Source organism: Phyllobates terribilis, unplaced genomic scaffold (genome assembly GCF_046119375.1).
Source record: "Phyllobates terribilis strain yellow unplaced genomic scaffold, ASM4611937v1 Scaffold_1__5_contigs__length_1240528914, whole genome shotgun sequence".
Taxonomy (NCBI): domain Eukaryota; kingdom Metazoa; phylum Chordata; class Amphibia; order Anura; family Dendrobatidae; genus Phyllobates; species Phyllobates terribilis.
Window position 1 is genome coordinate 582,820,429 of NW_027362761.1, and position 20,677 is coordinate 582,841,105.

The following is a 20,677-nucleotide window of genomic DNA, read 5'->3' on the forward strand; positions in this document are numbered from 1 at the left end:
GAGCTGGAATATAAAGGCAGATGGTCACGTGACCGCAAAACACAAACAGGAGGGTTCTAACAGTACCCCCTCTTTTATGAGGATCCTCCGGATCCTCCAGGCCCAGGCCTATCTGGAAATGTCTTGTGGAAAGCTTTAACAAGCCTAGGAGCAGAGACATCATCCGTCCTTACCCAGGAGTTGTCTTTGGGGCCGAAACCCTTACACGAGACGAGATACTGTAATCTCCCTCTATGCCATCTAGAATTCAAGATACGAGAAATTTCATATTCGCTGTCTTCCACCACAGGAGGAACTGTGACAGTGGCATCCCTATCAGATACATCAGCCTTTTTCAACAAGGAAACATGAAACACAGGATTAATCTTCCAGGAAGTAGGAACATCCAAGCTAACAGCAGACGGTTTAACAACCTGAAGCACTTTAAATGGACCCACAAACTTAGGACCCAGATTTTTAGAGGGAATTCTCAACTGCACGTTCTTCGAGGACAACCAAACCATGTCACCCACAGTAAACAAAACCTCCTTACGTTTCCTGTTAAAATCCTTCTTGGACTTCTTGTTAGCCTCTTGAAGGTTGCAACGTACATTAGTCCAAACTCTCTCCAAATCACCGGAAAAATTCTCCTCCTCCGGCACCGCCGACCCCAATTTGGAGAACGAACCAAAAGACAGATGTCTCCCAGTACAACAAAAAAAAGGAGAACACCCAGCAGAGGAGGATGTATGATTGTTAAGAGCAAATAATGCGAGAGGCAGAAACTCAGACCACACCTCTTGATTGTCCGCCACAAAACAGCGCAAAAACTATTCAACATCCTGGTTCTTTCTTTCAGTCTGTTCATTAGACTCAGGATGATAACCAGACGAAAATGACAAATGGACTCACAAACTGTCACAAAAAGCACACCAAAAGCGAGCCACAAACTGAGGTCCTCTATCAGAAACAATATCCGTGGGAACGCCATGGAGCTTGACAATCTCCTTAACAAACGCCTTAGCGAGTGTCTTGGCGCAGGGCAACTTAATGAATGAAACCAAATGACACATCTTACTAAAATGGTCCATGACCACCCAGATGACAGTAAAACTCTCGGACACAGGAAGATCAGTAATAAAATCCATTGTGAGATGCGTCCAAGGTGCACTAGGAACCTCCAGAAGGCAAAGCAACCCCGCAGCAGGAGTATGTGAAGCCTTTGACCTAGCACACACAGTACATTGACGCACCCACTTGATGACTTCCTTCTGCCATCCAGGCCACCAAAAACTGCGACTGATAAGTCTCTTAGTCTCCGAAATTCCTGGATGACCTGCAAACCGAGACTCATGACACTCCACAAACAAATCTCTCCTAAAGGCTCTAGGCAGGAACAACCTCCCATGGGGAGTATTAGATGGGGCATCATCTTGAGCTTTCAGAATCCCATTCTCCAACACGGAGTACAATGCCGCCACCACAACTCCTTTCTGTAAAATGCTCTTCTCCTCCTCGGCACCGACCGTAGGAGAGAAGCTGCGAGATAAAGCATCAGCTTTAACATTCTTAGTACCAGGGATATAGGTAACAGAAAAATGAAACCAAGAAAAAAATAGTGCCCACCTAGCTTGACGGGCATTCAATCGCTTGGCAGCATCCAGATAGATCAAATTCTTATGATCTGTGAAAACCTGAATAGGAAATCTAGCGCCTTCCAAAAAACGACGCCAATGTTCAAACACGAGTTTAATAGCCAGCAACTCCCGATTTCCAACATCATAATTCAGTTCGGTTTCCAAAAATTTTTTCGAAAAGAAAGCACAAGGATGTACTCCATCCATGTTCTCCTGAGACAAAACTGCTCCAACCCCCACTGATGAAGCATCGACCTCGACCAAAAGAGGCTTGGTCTCATCAGGCTGCATAAGGATAAGGGCAGAACTGAACCTCTCTTTGAGATACTCAAACGCTTCAATGGCCTCAGTAGTCCACTGGGCCGTATTCGCACCTTTCCTGGTGAGATCGGTTAGAGGTTTAACAATTACAGAAAAATTCTTAATGAATTTCCTGTAATAATTGGCAAAACCCAAAAATCTCTGTATAGATTTTAAACCAATAGGCCTAGGCCATTCCTGCACAGCCTGAACCTTCACCGGGTCCATCTCAAAGCCCTCGTTGGAGACAATGTAGCCCAAAAAACTAATCCTCTGCACAGCGAACTCGCATTTCTCCAGCTTAGCAAAGAGTGAATTATCACTCAATAACTGCAAAACTTCACGTACACTCTGCCAATGGGACTCTAGATCTGGTGAATAAATCAAAATGTCGTCCAAATACACAACCACATTCTTACTAATCAAAGGTCTCAGGATGTCATTAATAAGGTTCTGAAAAAATGCAGTTGCATTGGTAAGACCAAAAGGCATCACCAGATTCTCAAAATGACCTACCGGAGTGTTAAAAGTAGTTTTCCATTCATCGCCCTCCTTCACTCTTAACAAATTGTATGCCCCCCGAAGATCAATTTTAGAGAACCACTTGGCCCCCACCAACTGGTTAAACAAGTCAGGAATTAACGGCAATGGGTAGGAATTGCGTACGGTAATCTTATTAATTTCATGAAAATCCAGACATGGACGTAAACCCCCGTCCTTTTTTTTAACAAAGAAAAATCCAACTGCCACAGGTGACTTAGAAGGTCTAATGTGACCAGCAGCCAGGCTAGTCTGTATATACTCCTCCAAGGCCCTTCTTTCAGGGATAGTCAGATTAAACAAGCGACTCAATGGCGCAATCATAATCCCTATGAGGAGGTAAAACTTGCGACTCCTCCTCCGAAAAAAACCTCCAAAAATCTTGAATAGGTACAGGTAATTCCCCTTTTTCCACAGCCGCAATGCGATCATTACAACATTTATCATAGCACTTCGGACTCCAAGACTTAATCACATTAGTAGACCAGTCCAATAAAGGATTGTGCAGTTTTAACCAAGGCAATCCTAGAACAACCAGAGAGGGTAAATTATCTAATACAACCAAGTCCAAAATTTCTTGGTGAACTCCATTGATTGTGAGGGGAAATGCAGCAACCTTGTGAGTAACATTTCAAGGGAGTGTTATCAATTGCAATCACAGAACTAAGTGATGACAAAGGTTTGGATTTCAATTTAAGGTTTTCCAAAAACCCTTTATCAATCACATTAAGTGTTGAACCACAATCCACAAATACCTGAAATTCAATCAAATTTTCCTGCAAAGTAGTACTCCCTGAAAGAAATACTCCTTCAGAGTGTAAACAAGCAATATGGGCGTAACTGACCTTTTTTTTCTTTACTTAAATGAAGCTCACAATACTTATTCAAATGGTCAGCTTTACCACAATAAAGACACAATCCCTCGGCGAACCTCCGGTCTCTTTCCTGAGAGCGGAGTGACATCGCCCCAACCTCCATTGGTTCTCCGCCATCTGAGCAGATTTTCTGGGGACTAGGAACTGACATTACAGGAGTCTTTACCTCATTCAGCCTGAACCTCAGCCTCCTGTCCACAGGAACAGCTAATTGCATGGCATCCTGCAAAGTCTCAGGTGCAGGGAATGCAATTAGCAAATCCTTAACCCTTTCACTCAGACCAGAAAGAAATAAACATTTCAGCGCAGGTTCATTCCATTTAACTTCTGAGGCCCATCTCCTGAGGTGTGTGCAATAATTTTCAACATCACATGACCCCTGATTCAAAACCCTGAGTTCTTCCTCAGCAGATGAGATTCGATCAGGATCATCATATAATAGCCCCATAGCAGAAAAAAATTCTTCAACAGACCTTAAACACGGATCATTAGGTTGGAGAATAAAGGCCCACCCCTGTGGTTCATTGCGCAAAAGTGACATAATAAAACCAATGCGCTGTGATTCATTCCCAGGGGATCTAGGTCTCAAATGAAAATATAACAAACAAGCATTTTTAAAGGAAAAAAAATCTTGCTGTTTACCATAAAAAACATCAGGCAGTCCTAACTTGGGTTCGACAAAATGCGCTCCAGAACAGCTACTCATGTGTTGTTGAAGCTCGGCCACCTCCAGAGTCAATCCCTGCAGGCGTTGAGCCAAATCCTGGACGGAAACCATACTGATCCCTGAATTTCTTTCCTTTTAGTTTTTTGGGCTGGACTTACTTTTATGATCTGCAACATGAACTAAGGAAAGATAGGGGAAGGCTATCCCTACAGTAAGACTAAGCTGAATCCCTACGATGTAGTGGGCTGCCTGTTCCTAGCGAACAGACCTGCCTTAGTCCTCAGCTAGTCTGAACGAAGACCTATAGCATTAAGGGAGGGGTCCCTAAAAGAACTAAGGACTGGTACAAAAAAATGGGACACCTCTTAAACAGAGAAGTAGTTGCAGAACACAAAAAGACAAACTGACAAAAAGGTACTAGAGGTCCCAGAAGGACCAAGCGAACTGACAGAGAAAGGCACTGAAGCACCTGGCTAGAGAAACAGTCAAACACTGAAGTCCAGCACAGCCAAAAGGGCGGAGATGGAATATACACTGTGTGCAGAATTATTAGGCAAGTTGTATTTTAGAGGATTATTTTTGTTATTGATCAACAACTATGTTCTCAATCAACCCAAAAGACTCATAAATATCCAAGCTTAATATTTTTGGAAGTTGTAGTGGGCTTTTTTTTCGATTTGGCTATTGTTAGAACCCTCCTGTTAGTTTTTTTTTTCTATTTTGTGGTCACGTGACCTGCTGCCTATTTATTCCAGCTCCGCCCTTCTGGCTTTGCTGGACTTCAGTGTTACTTTGACTCTTAATCTAGCCAGGTGCTTTGTACCTATCTCTATAGTTTGCTTGGTCCTTGGACCTCTAAGTATTTTTGTCTGTTTGTCTTTTTGCTCTGCTACAACTTCTGCTAGGAGGTGTCCAATTTTGTCCCAGTCCTTAGTACTTTTAGGGACCCCTCCCTTATAGCTATAGGTCTGCGTTCAGACTAGCTTAGGAAGAAGGCGGGTCTGTTCACAAGGAACAGGTTGCCCGCTGCTTCGTAGGGAATCAGCCTAGTCCTATTGTAGGGACAGTTTTCTTATATTTCCTTAGTTCTTGTAGCAGATCATAACAGTAAGTCCAGCCCAAAATCCAAAAAAAAAAAAATCCTAAGGAAAGAGATCCGGAGGTCAGCATGGTGTCTGTTCAGGAATTAGCTCAATGCCTGCAGGGATTCTCTCTTGAGGTGGCCGAGCTCCAGCAACACGTGAGTAGCTGTCCTGGAGCGCATTTTGTTGAACCGAAGGTAGGACTGCCTGATTTTTTTTATGGTAAACAACAAGATTTTTTTTCCTTTAAAAAAGCTTTTTCATTATATTTTCATTTGAGACCCAGGTCCTCTGGGAATGAATCACAGCGCATTGGGTTTATCATGTCACTTTTGCGCAAGGAACCACAGGGATGGGCCTTTTCTCTCTAACCTAATGATCCGTGTTTTAGATCAGTGGAAGATTTTTTTTCTGCCATGGGGTTGTTGTATGACGATCCTGATCGAGTCTCTTCTGCTGAGACACAACTGAGACGTTTAAAGCAGGGGTCAGGGGATGTTGAAAATTATTGTACACACTTCAGAAGGTGGTTTTCTGAAGTGAGATGAAATGATTCAGCGTTAAAATGTTTGTTTCTTGCTGGTCTAGGTGAAAGGGTTAAGGATCTGCTGATTGCTTTCCCTGCACCTGGAAACTTGCAAGAAGCCATGCAATTAGCTATACGGGTGGACAGGAGACTGCGGGCCAGGGTTAATGAGGAGAAAACTCCTGCTATGACAGCTCCTAGTCATCAGAGGGTCTGCTCGGACGACGGAGAACCAATGGAGATTGGGGCGATGCCACTCCGCTCTCAGGAAAAAGACCGCAGGTTTTCCAAGGGATTGTGTTTTTACTGTGGTAAATCTGACCATTTTGTTAAGAACTGTAAGCTTCTGTTAAACAAAGAAAAAAAAAAGAGGTCAGTTACGCCCGTATTGCTTTTTTAAACACTAAGGGAGTATTTCTTTCAGGGAGTACCTCATTGCAGGAGGAGTTGATTGAATTTCAGGTATTTGTGGATTGTGGTTCTACACTGAATGTGATTGAAAAGGGTTTTTTGGAAAAACTTAAATTGGAACCTAAACCTTTGTCATCTCCTATTTCTGTGGTTGCTGTTGATAACACTCCTTTGAAATGTGTTACTCACAAGATTGCTGCATTTCCCCTCACTATCAATGGCATTCACCAAGAGAATTTGGATTTAGTGGTATTAAATAATTTACCTTCTCCAGTTGTTCTAGGTTTGCCTTGGTTAAAACTGCACAATCCTTTACTGGACTGGTCTACTAATGAGATTAAATCCTGGAGTCCTAAGTGTTATGATAAATGTTGTAACGGTCGCATTGCTGCTGTGGAAAGAGGGGAATTACCGGTACCTATTCAGGATTTTTGGAAGGTTTTTTCAGAGGAGGAGTCGCAAATTCTACCTCCTCATAGGGACTATGATTGCACCATTGAGTTTGTTCCTGGAGCTACTCTTCCCAAGAGTCGCTTATTTAATCTTACTATCCCTGAAAGAAAAGCCTTGGAGGAATACATACAGATGAGCTTGGCTGCTGGTCACATTAGACCTTCTAAGTCACCTGTGGCTGTTGGATTTTTTTTCGTAAAAAAAAAAAAAAGACGGCGGTTTACGTCCATGTCTGGACTTTCGAGAAATTAATAAAATTACCGTACGCAATTCCTACCCACTGCCGTTAATTCCTGACTTGTTTAACCAGTTAGTGGGGGCCAAGTGGTTCTCTAAAATTGATCTCCGGGGGGCATACAATTTGTTACGAGTGAAGGAGGGTGATGAATGGAAGACTGCTTTTAACACTCCGGTGGGTCATTTTGAGAATCTGGTGATGCCTTTTGGTCTTACCAATGCACCAGCGTTTTTTCAGAACCTTATTAATGACATCCTGAGACCTTTGATTGGTAAGAATGTGGTTGTGTATTTGGATGACATTTTGATTTATTCGCCGGATCTGGAGTCTCATTGGCAGAGTGTACATGAGGTCTTGCAGTTATTAAGTGACAATTCACTTTTTGCTAAGCTGGAGAAATGTGAGTTCGCTGTGCAGAGAATTAGTTTTTTGGGCTACATTATCTCCAGCGAGGGCTTTGAGATGGACCCGGTGAAGGTTCAGGCTGTGCAGGAATGGCCTAGACCTATTGGTTTAAAATCGATACAGAGATTTTTGGGTTTCGCCAATTATTACAGAAAATTCATTAAGAATTTTTCTATAATTGTTAAGCTGCTGACCGATCTCACCAGGAAAGGTGCGAATACGGTCCAGTGGACTACTGAGGCCATTGAAGCTTTTGTGTATCTCAAGGAGAGGTTCAGTTCTGCCCCCATCCTTATGCAGCCTGATGAGACCAAGCCTTTTTTGGTCGAGGTTGATGCTTCTTCGGTGGGGGTTGGTGCGGTTTTGTCTCAGGAGAACAAGGATGGGGTTCATCCCTGTGCTTTTTTTTCGAAAACATTTTCTGAAACAGAACTTAATTACGATGTTGGTAATCGGGAATTGCTGGCTATCAAACTCGCATTTGAACATTGGCGTCAATTCTTGGAAGGTGCTAAATTTCCCATTCAGGTTTTCACTGATCATAAGAATCTGATCTATCTAGATGCTGCCAAGCGCTTGAATGCCCGTCAGGCTAGGTGGGCACTGTTTTTTTCGCGGTTTAATTTTTCTGTTACTTACATCCCGGGTACTAAGAATGTTAAAGCTGATGCTTTATCTCGCAGCTTTTCTCCCATGGTTGGTACCGAGGAGGAGGAGAGCATTTTACAAGAAGGTGTTGTGATAGCAGCATTGGACTCCGTTGTGGAAGATGGGATTCTGAAAGCCCAGGAGTATGCCCCATATAACACTCCCCATGGGAGGTTGTTTGTACCTAGAACCTTTAGGAGAGAGTTGTTTGTGGAGTATCATGAGTCTCGGTTGGCAGGTCATCCAGGAATTTCTGAGACTAAGAGACTGGTAGGTCGCAGTTTTTGGTGGCCTGGATGGCAGAAGGAAGTCATTAAGTGGGTGCGTCAATGTACTGTGAGTGCTAGATCTAAGTCTTCACATGCTCCTGCTGCGGGGTTGCTTTGCCCTCTGGAGGTTCCTTGTGCACCTTGGACGCATCTTGCTATGGATTTTATTACTGACCTTCCTGTGTCCGAGGGTTTCACTGTCATCTGGGTGGTCGTGGACCGTTTTAGCAAGATGTGTCACTTGGTTCCTTTCATTAAACTACCCTGCGCTAAGACACTCGCTAAGGCGTTTGTCAAGGAAATTGTCAGACTCCATGGCGTTCCCACCGACATTGTTTCTGATAGGGGACCTCAGTTTGTGGCTCGTTTGTGGCATGCCTTTTGTGACAGGTTGGGAGTCCATTTGTCATTTTCATCTGGGTATCATCCTGAGTCTAATGGACAGACAGAAAGAAAGAACCAGGATGTTGAGCAGTTTTTGTGTTGTTTTGTGGCAGACAATCAAGAGGGGTGGTCTGAGTTTCTGCCACTTGCTGAATTTGCTCTTAACAATCATACATCCTCCTCTGCTGGGTGTTCTCCGTTTTTTTGTTGTACTGGGAGATATCCGTCGTTTGGTTCGTTCTCCAAATTGGGGTCGGCGGTGCCGGAGGAGGAGAATTTTTCCGGTGATTTGGAGAGAGTTTGGACTGACGTACGTTGTAACCTTCAAGAGGCTAACAAGAAGTCCAAGAAGTATTTTAACAGGAAACGTCAAGAGGTTTTGTTTACTGTGGGTGACATGGTTTGGTTGTCCTCAAAGAATCTGCGGTTGAGGATTCCTTCTAAGAAATTGGGTCCGAAGTTTGTGGGACCTTTTAAGGTGCTTCAGGTGGTTAACCAGTCTGCTGTTAGGTTGGAGGTTCCCTCCTCCTGGAAAATTAATTCGGTGTTTCATGTTTCCTTGTTGAAAAAAGCTGATGTATCGGATAGGGATACCACTGTCACAGTTCTTCCGGTGGTGGAAGACGGTGAATATGAAATTTCTTGTATCCTGAATTCCAGAAGGCATAGAGGGAGATTGCAGTATCTCGTCGCTTGGAAAGGTTTCGGTCCTGAGGATAACTCCTGGGTAAGGGCAGATGATGTCTCTGCTCCTAGACTTATCAGAGCGTTTCACAGGTTTTGTCTTTTTGCTCTGCTACAACTTCTGCTAGGAGGTGTCCAATTTTGTCCGAGTCCTTAGTACTTTTAGGGACCCCTCCCTTATATCTATAGGTCTGGGTTCAGACTAGTGACTCGCCCCCTGGGCAGTGGGGCACTCGGGACCGGGCTTCAGGGCAACGCTGGGAGTAGTAGTGGCGACCCGGTCCCGTGGCTCAGGGTGGTCAGACCAGTGGCAGTCTTTTATGTGTTTTAGGCAATGTCCGATTACGCCACCCGTGGATTGCGGTCAGAGTGAACCGCCGCTGCAGGGCAGGCCGCTGAGGCTGGTGTTGTGGGTGCAGCAGGGAATAGTATAACTCCCTACGGGAGGAGTGGAGCCTCAGGGCAGTGAGCGTAGATGGTGGGGGTTGTGGTGCAGGGCGTCCCAGTACCGTTAGTGCTGGCGCGGTAAGAAACACAGAGTCAGTGATGCAGTCCAGGGTCTTTTACTCACAGCTGTTATCTGAGCCACTTCTGCAGGGAATGACTGCCCAAGCCGTGCTGCGTCCACCAGGTGAGGGGCTCGGTCAACCCCTAGGCAATTCAGGAGCATGGCACAGGACTCCCTTCTATCCTTCCTCTGGCTCGTGCCCCACCAGTGACCAAGCTTTTGTCCAGCTGCCGCGGATCTATGCGGGTAAACATGGGCCCCGTTTCCCGCTATCCTATATGGTGCCTTCCTAGCAAGGTTTAGCAGGGGGTTGCACCAAGTGATGATCACGACCTCCGGTTCTTGGCTGAGGATTATTTGCCTCCACCAACTTGGGATCCGGTACCCTTAATCTGCTTGACCCTTCACCCGGTATTCTCATGGGTTCTTAGGGTCCCTTCTGCCTTCTTGTTTCTGAGCCCTTCTACACTTTGGGTACTTCTCTTTTCTTTGCTGTTCCTTTCTGTTTCTGTTCCTTCCTTCTGGCTCCGGCCTTCACCCTAGGCCTGCCTCGTGGAGCTGGGCCGAGGCTGAGCCACAGCTCCCTGTCACATCTCCACTCTGCTTCTTCTCTGACTGAACTAACTCAGAACTAAGATGGTGCCCACCTTATATACCCTTCCCTAGTGTGTGAGCTCAGGTGACCAGCAACCAATGAGCTCCTATCTATGCTCAGAAACCGTCCCCTTCTGCTCCTACATCGCTGGGTTTTCCTCCCCACTCCCCACTCCAGCCAGGGACAGATTCTGTCGTGCCTGCATTACTGTCTAATGGGAGCACCGTTGAGCTGTCCCCCGGAAATGGGGTGTGTGTGATGCATGCAGCTAACTGAGCCCTGTTCCATACTCCATCCTTACCCGGGAGTGGAATATCACACCTCTGGCAGAGGTGCAATATCCCTGTAGCGGCCGAACCCTCGGGGCGCTACACTAGCTTAGGACGAAGGCGGGTCTGTTCACAAGGAACAGGCAGCCCGCTGCATCGTAGGGAATAAGCCTAGTCCTATTGTAGGGACAGTTTTCCTATCTTTCCTTAGTTCTTGTAGCAGATCATAACAGCTATCTTAGGAGGATATCTGTTTGTGCAGGTAACTATTACTGTGCAGAATTATTAGGCAACTTAATAAAAATCAAATATAATCCCATCTCACTTGTTTATTTTCACCAGGTAAATCAATATCAGTGCACAAAATTTAGAAATAAACATTTCTGACATACAAAAACAAAAACAAAAAAATTAGTGATGAATATAGCCACCTTCCTTTATGATGACACTCAACAGCCTTCCATCCATAGATTCTGTCAGTTGCTTGATCTGTTTTCAATCAACTTTGCGTGCAGCAGCCACCACAGCCTCCCAGACACTGTTCCGAGAGGTGTACTGTTTTCCCTCCCTGTAGATCTCACATTTTATGATGGACCACAGGTTCTCTTTGGGGTTCAGATCAGGTTAACAAGGGGGCCATGTCATTATTTTTTCTTCTTTTAGACCTTTACTGGCCAGCCATGCTGTGGAGTAGTTGGATGCATGTGATGGAGCATTGTCCTGCATGAAAATCATGTTTTTCTTGAACGATACCGACTTCTTCCTGTACCACTGCTTTAAGAAGTTGTCTTCCAGAAACTGGCAGTAGGTCTGGGAGTTGAGCTTCACTCCATCCTCAACCCGAAAAGGTCCCACAAGTTCATCTTTGATGATACCAGCCCATACCAGTACCCCACCTCCACCTTGCTGGCATCTAAGTCGGAGTGGAGCTCTCTGCCCTTTACTGATCCAGCCTCTGGCCCATCCATCTGGCCCATCAAGAGTCACTCTCATTTCATCAGTCCATAAAACCTTTGAAAAATCAGTCTTAAGATATTTCTTGGCCCATTCTTGACGTTTTATCTTATGTTTCTTGTTCAAAGGTGGTGGTTTTTCAGCCTTCCTTACCTTGGCCATGTCCCTGAGTATCGCACACCTTGTGGTTTTTGATACTCCAGTAACGTTGCAGCTCTGAAATATGGCAAAACTGGTGGCGAATGGCATCTTGGCAGCTTCACGCTTGATTTTCCTCAATTCATGGGCAGTTATTTTGCGCCTTTTATGGCCAACACTCTTCTTGCACCCCTGTTGGCTATTTGCGATGAAATGCTTGATTGTTCGGTGACCACGCTTCAAAAGTTTGGAAATTTCAAGACTGCTGCATCCCTCTGCAAGACATCTCACAATTTTGTACTTTTCAGAGCCCGTCAAATCTCTCTTCTGACCCATTTTGCCAAAAGAAAGGAAGTTGCCTAATAATTAAGCACACCTCATATAGGGTGTTGATGTCATTAGTCAACACCCCTCCTCATTACAGAGATGCACATCACCAGATTTACTTAATTGGTAGTTGGCTCTCAAGCATATGCAGCTTGGAGTAGGACAATCTGTATAAAAAGTATCAAAGTGATCAAAATATGCATTTGCCTAATAATTCTGCACGCGGTGTGAAGACAGATGGTCACGTGACCGCAAAACACAAGATGGACAAAACAAACGGAAGGGTTCTAACAGCAGCACTGTGGAGAGGATGAGTAGAGTAGTAGACAGAGATGAGGAGGAGATGTAGGGTGGTGCAGTGCTGTGGAGAGGATGGGTAGAGTGGTAGACAGAGATGGGGAGGAGATGTAGGGTGATGCAGCACTGTGGAGAGGACGGGTAGGGTGCTAGAGAGAAAAGAAGAGTAGATGTGGAGTGATGCAGCACTGTGGAGAGAATGGGTAGGGTGGTAGACAGATGAGGAGGAGATGTAGGGCAGTGCAGCACTGTGGAGAGGACGGGTAGTGTGGTATACAGAGATGAAGAGGAGGAGATGTATGGCGGCGCCGGACTGTGGAGAGCTTTGTCGGTGAGGGTTATAAGTTTATATTGTACTCTGTAGCGGATGGACAACCATTGCAATGACTGGCATGGGGTAAATGTATTGGTGCAGCAGCTAAAAATATTTAATTGAAAATTTTGAATCATTTGTTTTTTTTTTCAAACTCTTTCAGTTAACTGAGAATCCTTCAGTGAAGTCATTCTGACAGGAGAGTTTGCAACACTTTTATTTGCCCATTTCTTTGTTCCTCTCAGCTGACCACAAAGTTCAGCTTGATTTTCATGTCCTCAAAAGAAGAAAGATAAGCAATATGAACTCTGCTGACCAAACCAGCTCACTGCTTGCTGATCACTGGGGGTCTCAACATTGGGACTCCCACAGATCTTGGGAACAGAACTGTGAAATTCCCTGCAAGAATAAAGTGATGGGCGCACATTTATTTTCTTTTTATGTGGCACAGGGATCTTGGACACTCTCTGCACCACCAATAGCTGCACCCCTGATATGACCTGGAGAGGACGAGAGGGACATCACTATTATGCAACTTGCAGAATTTTTAATATTTCATACAGAAAACCTTCTCTTATGTTTTTATTAAACTTTATGGAGTTATAAAAGAAAGAACAACATAACATCCAGCGGGCGGCGTGCTTCTCTTCTGATATCACGTTCTCCGCTTTTATAGCCACAGATAAAAGTGGTTTTTATGTCTCTGCGATCACACATGGCTCTGTCTCTTACTGATGCTCGTAATGAACATCTGAGCCGCCATAAAAACCACCATAAAAAATAACCGTAAAATAGTAAAGTACGAAATGCCTCGATAATGGCCAGACAGGAGCCACCCCGCAATATTCAGAGGAAGATAAAAAAGAAAAGTTTTCAAAACATTTCCCAAACAATCGAGCACTCGGAACATTGTGTCCTCATCCCAGTATGACTTCTCCTCGATGTTTGTGTCAAGATGAAAAAAAATGAAGTGCAATATCTTGGGAATTAAGATAGCAACGACTTATGACTTATTACTTGCTTCCTTTCTCATTAACCCCTTGTTGTCAAATGCTATTAAAGGGGTAGTCAAGTGACGCGCGGCCCCTGGGCCGTGTGTGGGGGAATACCCGGAGCCGGGTCTCTGTGTAATGTCAGGGGTTGTAGTCTCCGTGGCGGCGACCCGGTCCCGTGGCTCAGGGTGGTCGAACCAGTGGCGGATCTGTTTATTTGGTTTTGTAATGTTGAAATGTCCGACTATGCCACCCGTGGATTGCGATCACTGAGAACCGCCGCTGCGGGGCAGACCACTGAGGCTGATGTTGGGTGCGCAGCAAGGGGTAGTATAACTCCCCACGGGAGGAGTATAGCCTCAGGGCAGCGTGTGTAGATAGTGAGGGTTGTGATGCATGGGCGCAGCAGAAATGACTCGGAGTCCGCGCAATGCAGTTCAGGGTCTTTACTGTTGGTAATGGAGAAGGCCCTGCCGGGAGTACGGGCTAACATTAAAGGCCTGGTCAGTCTGTGAGCGAACAAGAGTCCCCCTGGCCAGGTGGAGGTGTAGGCCTTCCCGTCTGACTGCACTCTTCCTGGCTACCCTGCTGTAGTCGTGTAGTAGCCCACGTCCCTGAGTGTACCGTGTGGTGCTCACCCGTATGGCTGGTGACTTGGGGCTTTTGGTACCTTCTGCTCCTCGATGGTGGTGCCGGTCCCTTGCATGTGACTGAGCCTCCGGGCTTTCTATGTCTAGAGGACCTGAAATCCCCTGCCAGGTGGTTTCTGCTGCTGGATGTGGATATCCTCACAGCCTCGGACTCCGGTGTCCGGTTGTCTGCGTCTTCTGCCAGGATGAGCTCTATCAGCTCCAATCCCTGGCCTTCAGCTCCTGTCTCCTACAGAGCTCCTTGCTGCTGCTCTGTACCTTCCTCTGGAACTAACTAACTAACCCCGCCCCAGATCCAGTTTATAAAGGGCAGTTTCCTCCCCTCCCTGGACTGGGGCAGGAGGCGTTGCATGCAATAGTGCTCCTGGCCAGGAAAGCCCATGCTCGCTCTCAGACATGGTATTTCTACCACTGTGGCAACCCTGGGGTGCCACACAAGGAATTGCAAGTTATCTATGTGATAGTGGGTAAATTACTGAATGCTAAGGGTCCCTTCCAGCCCAGATTGGATTTCTAACCTGGGAACAGGGTGCTACAGAACCCAGACTGCAATGGATTGGAGATCTGTATGCTCAATCACCTATGGGACTAGAAAAACTGAGTACAGAGCTACACTAATTCTGCCGGCCTCATAGACAATGAATGAAGCGGAGGTTGAGCATGCGCACTCCTTCTAAAGCTGGAAGAGCTGTTCTCTTGGTTCGGAATCTAGAAAGTGATCTAATCCCGAAGTAAATTATTCCCCATTCAATGGACAACTTACAATTTTGGAAATAATCCTTCAATGTAAAGTGCCCCAAAAAAATGCAATGTTAATTACTTCCGACAAAGACGGGTTCACCATGATTGATCGTTGTGATCCTGGAGTGATGGCCAAGATCATTTTTTCCTCCCCTTCTTCCAAGAGCCATAACTTTTTTATTTTTCTGTCAATATAGCCAAATGAGGGCTTTTTTTTGCGGGACAAGTTGTACTTTTGAATGACACTATTGATTTTACCATATATTGTACTGGAAAATGGGGAAAAAATTCCAAGCGCGGTGAAATTGCAAAAAAAAAAAGTGCAATTACACAATTGTTTTTTGGGGTTTTTATTTATTATGTTTACTAGATGGTAAAACTGACTTGGCAATATGATTCTCCAGGTCAGTACAAATATGCAAATACCAAACAGGTGTAGTTCATTTTTTTTTTAAGTGGTGAAAAAAACCTCCGAAATTTGCATGAAAAAAAGCTTTTGTGTTTGTTGCCATATTCCAAGACCCGTAGAATTTTCATTTTTCGGGATCTGGAGTCGGGTGAGGGCTTATTTTTTGCGACCAGAGCTGACGGTTTTATTGATACCATTTTGGGTAGATACGATGTTTTGATTGCCTCTTATTGCATTTTATTGCAATGTTGCGGTGGCCAAAAAAAGGTAATTCTGGCGTTTAGATTTTGTTTGGTCATTATACTGATTGTGAAGAATATGGGGGAAATCTCTAGGCAGGACCGAACGCCTTTCAGGGTCTTGATCCATTCTAGCTTCACAGGGTGGGGAGATACATAGAATAGCTAGTAGGAAACAGACAGCAAAGCTGTGATTGGGCTTAACGCCTAGCAGTTACCTGGCTTGATCCAATGGTACCAAAACCACCTCACTTCGAATGAGGAGTCATGTCGAGTAACGTGCTGTGAAGGACCTAGAACTCATGCCCCTGAGGCCCAGTGCATACATGGTCGGACGTCACACTGGTAATTGACATGATCCATCGGCTTATATCTTTTGTACCTGTATTTGCATATCTGACCATTGTATATGTATAACCATTGTTAATATAGTGTATTATCTAGTGTGCCCTTAAGGTGATTAAATATATAATTTAAGCTTGGGTTGCTCTTTTATCTCGATCCATAAATCCACACGTCATTTTCTCGGTTTCCATGCTACCGGGGCTGGTTTATATCGAACGAGGAACTGGTGGCAATCCTACCAGGCTGACCAGGTGCTGTTAAACTGGTGCTAGTGAAAGGGGCCTCTCAGCCTGTCAGGGGTGTGACTGAGTGTGGTACCACATCAGTGACTGTGTGGGCCTTATCCTCTCATTCCCTGTGCCTTCCTGTGTCCGTGAGGACAGGGGGTGTCTGTGTAAAACTGTGCCAAGCTGACCTTACATGTCCCTGAGGGGTGCAGAACATCACGTTGGTGCAAAGTGGGGAGACAAGATCCTTCTGAAGTAATAGAGACGTCAGGGGGGGTAGCGAGATGCGGATTCTTCACACTGATCTAATTAATTTACTTTATATTTTGATAGATCGGACATTCCTGAAGCCAGCAATACTAAATATGTGTATTTTTATTTTTTTAATTGTTTTATTTTAAGTGGGGCAAATAGGGGGTGATTTGAACTTTTCTGGGGTTTTTTATTTATTTTTTTCATATTTTTTAAAACTTTTTTTTCATTTTTTTACTGCCTTCAAAAGTCTCATTAGGAGACATCCGATCGCAGTGCTATGTATAGCAGAAGTCACGATCTCCTATGAACACCAGCCACGAGCCGGCGTTCACAGGGGGGGGGGGTAATGGGGGCTCCGATGGGTTGTCATGACAACCGGGGGTCTGTTGATGACCCTCAATTGTCATGTCAACCCATCGGCGCCCCATGATCATCTGACAGGGGCGTCGATGGGCGACCGGAATGATGCGATTCCGACCGGAGCGTGTTATATCTCGCTGTCAGAAATTGACAGAAGGATTTAACCTTAAATCATAGATCCACTTGTGGCTGTTAAAAGCACATGATGACTGATTAAGTCAGCCAACATGTGGTGGGAAAAATACGAGTTCAGTGTCGGAGCCCACATCAAAGTCAGGGACACGTAAATATATGTCATATGTCATTAAGAGGAGCAACTAAACTTTTTATAATTTTATATAGCTTGGAATGTTATGGAACTTTTTGCTCCCTTCTGTTGCATTGATATCTAGACGTACTCATTTGGAGTACAGATGATGGCAGTGATGGGTCACCCCTGTCTTCTCCTCTGAGTGCTGTGTTACCAGAACAATCTACTGCAGCAGCTTCTCCCCAGAGTTAGTGAAACACTAGTGCTGACCCATCACTGCCATCATCTGTACTCTAATGAATGCATTCTGATGTCAAGGCATCTAAAGGCAGGCAAATAGACTGGGGAAAAGCCGGGGGTTTGGAAGCCACTTACATTAATTTTTTTTTTTTTTTCAAGAATGAAGACAAATCTCCTAATGAAGTGATTTTCAAAGTTTCAAAACTTTTCATGTTGGACAATAAAAAGTGAAACTTTGTGATGTCACAATCAATAACATTTGCAGCATCACAAGTAGTAAGGGGATCTCACAGATAGAAGTCACTGGGACTGAAGGTTCTGAGGGACAGCCATGGGCCTAACAAAAGCTCCCAGGATTGTCCTGAGTGAATCCTATGAAGGTGGATCCTAACAGATATTGGTGCATTCTAATCCACTAGAAAAAAAAAACGCTACTGAAAATATTAATATTAATAAAAGAGCAACATCTAAAGGAATTAGGGGAAATAATGTGTTTAAAAGAAAAGACATAAAAATAAAGAATAAACAATATTTTTAATGAAAAATAGTTTTATTAAATGAAAATCATAAAAAGATACCAACCAGTAAGATATCCGCTCAGTCGTTAAAATACTGAAAAAAAAACATAATTAATGGTGTTCGGAGAACCATGAGAAAGAAAATTTACACAAAACAAAATACAATGGCAGAATGGAATTTTTTGCACATTTTCTTTGAAATATTCCAGGTGTGTTTTCTTTTTAATAGTTCCTCTTTGCTTGAAAAATCCCAAGATGAGTAATGGAGGATGACCGGCTTTGAAACAAATTATATGCATTACTTTGCTAAGTGTTGTGAGCAGTAGCGTAGCCTGGGGGAGGGGAGGTAGGAGCGCAGGGGAGCCGAATTCTTAGGGGTACAAAATTTCAGAAGAAGCTAAAAATAAACCAATGGCATTGCTTGCGTCGAAAGTCCGGAGAACTACTAGCTGAGTGCCAACTATCTCTGGGCAAGAGCCAATTTGAACTGCATCAGCATCAACATGACCCACTAAATTGCCCCCCCAGTGTTGGTCTGGGGAACATCGGGTCCACCAGAGGAATTGATTGCCATTGAGTTTTCCTGGACTCCGAGACCCGATAGGAGTCGCAAGGTGTGCCAATATGGACGCCCCTGAAGGGGACCGCAGGGCCCACCAGAGGATTTTCTGATGCTCCGGTTGGCCAGTCCAACCCAGCTTTGCACTGTAGACCACTGGCTTCTGTAACCCTATGTATTACAAGAGGTCAGTGCCCCAGTGCTAGTAGCGTAAAGACGTCACTGCATTGCACCGCTTTATTTGTGAGTGTTGGCACAAAGACATTATTGCTTTCGGTGCGAACCCCTACAGCATCCAACACCGTTGTGATGAACCAGAAGGGAGATCCTTGTAGAAATCCTTCCCAGAAGACCTGGAGCTCTTATATCTGTCCATATTAATGTCTATGGATGTAGAAGGGGAGGTCAGGAAAGGTCCAGAAGGTTTAATGTAAAGGGGGCACATTCTTTTCTCCATCTAGATATGTATAGTATGTACTCACAAACAGATATATTGAAAAATGTAAATAATCGAAACATAAAGTGTAAAAAGCTGTAGAACTTTTAATTTGGAGAAGCCCTCTGAGGCTACAGCCCGTCTGTTACAATACATGATATATTTTATTTTTATTCTACATTTCATTCACTTCTTTAATTTCTTGGCATTAAGACTCTTTTGCTCTTCGCTGAGTCCGTGTAGTCACTTATAATTAAAACGAGTGCAGAAAAGTGAAGATCTCAGCAGTCGTCACAGTGATTTCCAATCTGCTTGTTGCAAAAAAAGCAATAATAGAATACACAATAAAAAAGCAAACGAGAGCCCGGGGAGGCTGCGTTCACATTGTGCTGCCGGTGGTTAATGACAAAAGGTAGTAATAAGGAGAAAGCACAAGAGCAGTTGTCAGCATCACTTCCAAGACGAGGTGATGTCAGGAGGGTTCACTGCTAATCGTCTTCCCAGGAGACAGAACATAAATGTTTCACTTCGGTTATTATAAAGTAATAATTTTGTGCAAGAGAAATAAATAAAAAAAAAGTATTATGCAAAAAAAAAAATCCTGAATATTAGGCTCAAAATCTGCACTAATTAATTTTTTTATATATCTGTATCGTTTTCAGGACTTTTTTTGATACAGAGTTCCAAATCCCCTGTGACATAGTGCAATTCTGTCAGCCGGCAGCCACCACTAGGAGGAGCTCAGGAGCATAGTGCATACATTTGATTCATTGAACTCAATAATAGCACAGTATGTAGTGAGCTCATGAGCTCCACCTAGTGGTGGCTGCAAGCAAAGGTGTAACTTACAAAATTTTACAAATTTACATAACAGCAGGCAATGTGATACCATAATAAAGTACCATGAGTCATCTTTCAAATCCTCTGCAGTTTCAGTGCTGCTCTGGGTTTCCCTGCTGGTCCTGTACAGATGTACACAATGCACTTGACCACTGCAGCCAATCACTGGTCTAAACAATAATGCTGGCTAGTGATTTGCTGCAGTGGGGACATGGGTGATCTATGGCACGAGACCAGCTGCAGGGACCACCAGCCGATGCCTCCATTACTAACCCAGTAAGAAAAAGGAAAAAAAAAAAAAAAAATCCTTTATTCACAAAAACACTCCCTGACAAATGCCCTCATTCTCCCATTTATTAAAAAAAGTAGTCCAATGATCCCACGATGTTCCACGTTGTCTGAAGCGTATGGAGCACCGTAACAACACTCCATAGGCTTTTGCAGCCGCCACTGCTGGGCACGCTGCTACGCAAGACCGGCCAGCTATGAAATGATGTAACCTCAGTGACATGAGTGAGGTTACATCAGTTCACAACCGCCTGGGTCACATGGAGCACCATGACCGGCAACCCGGCAATCCGCGTTACATGGAGGAATCACTGTAGTACGTCGGACTGCTGGACTGCGCTGCCGCCATGTCACGCAGAGTGCAGTCTGACATACTACAGTGATTCCACTGGGTCACGTGGACTCTGGACTGTGCTCTGCATGACCCAGTAACTGTGAGGCCCGGTAACCTTGAGCGAGCCGTTAAGGGAGATGTGACGACAACTTCTAATCTTAATCAGCCAGATGTTTAGATTTGTTAAGCCAGGAGAAATACATTGTTATCTTTGTTGACTTTGAATGTATGTGTTTCTTTGGCTGGTCAAGAAGGACAGTGACTCAGTGTTTAGGAACAATAATGTTTGTTACTATGCTAATTGCATATTGCACTAAACCAGCTGTTTGCTGATTTACAAGAGCACCAGCTATGTAAATTGATTAAATGCTCAAACAATGAGACCTGATCCCTGCACCTTTCCCCCGACCTGTGACCTTTGCCACATATGTAAATATAAAAAAGGGTTTTATATCCTGCTGCAAGGAGAATCAAAAATCAGACAGTCTCTTCAGG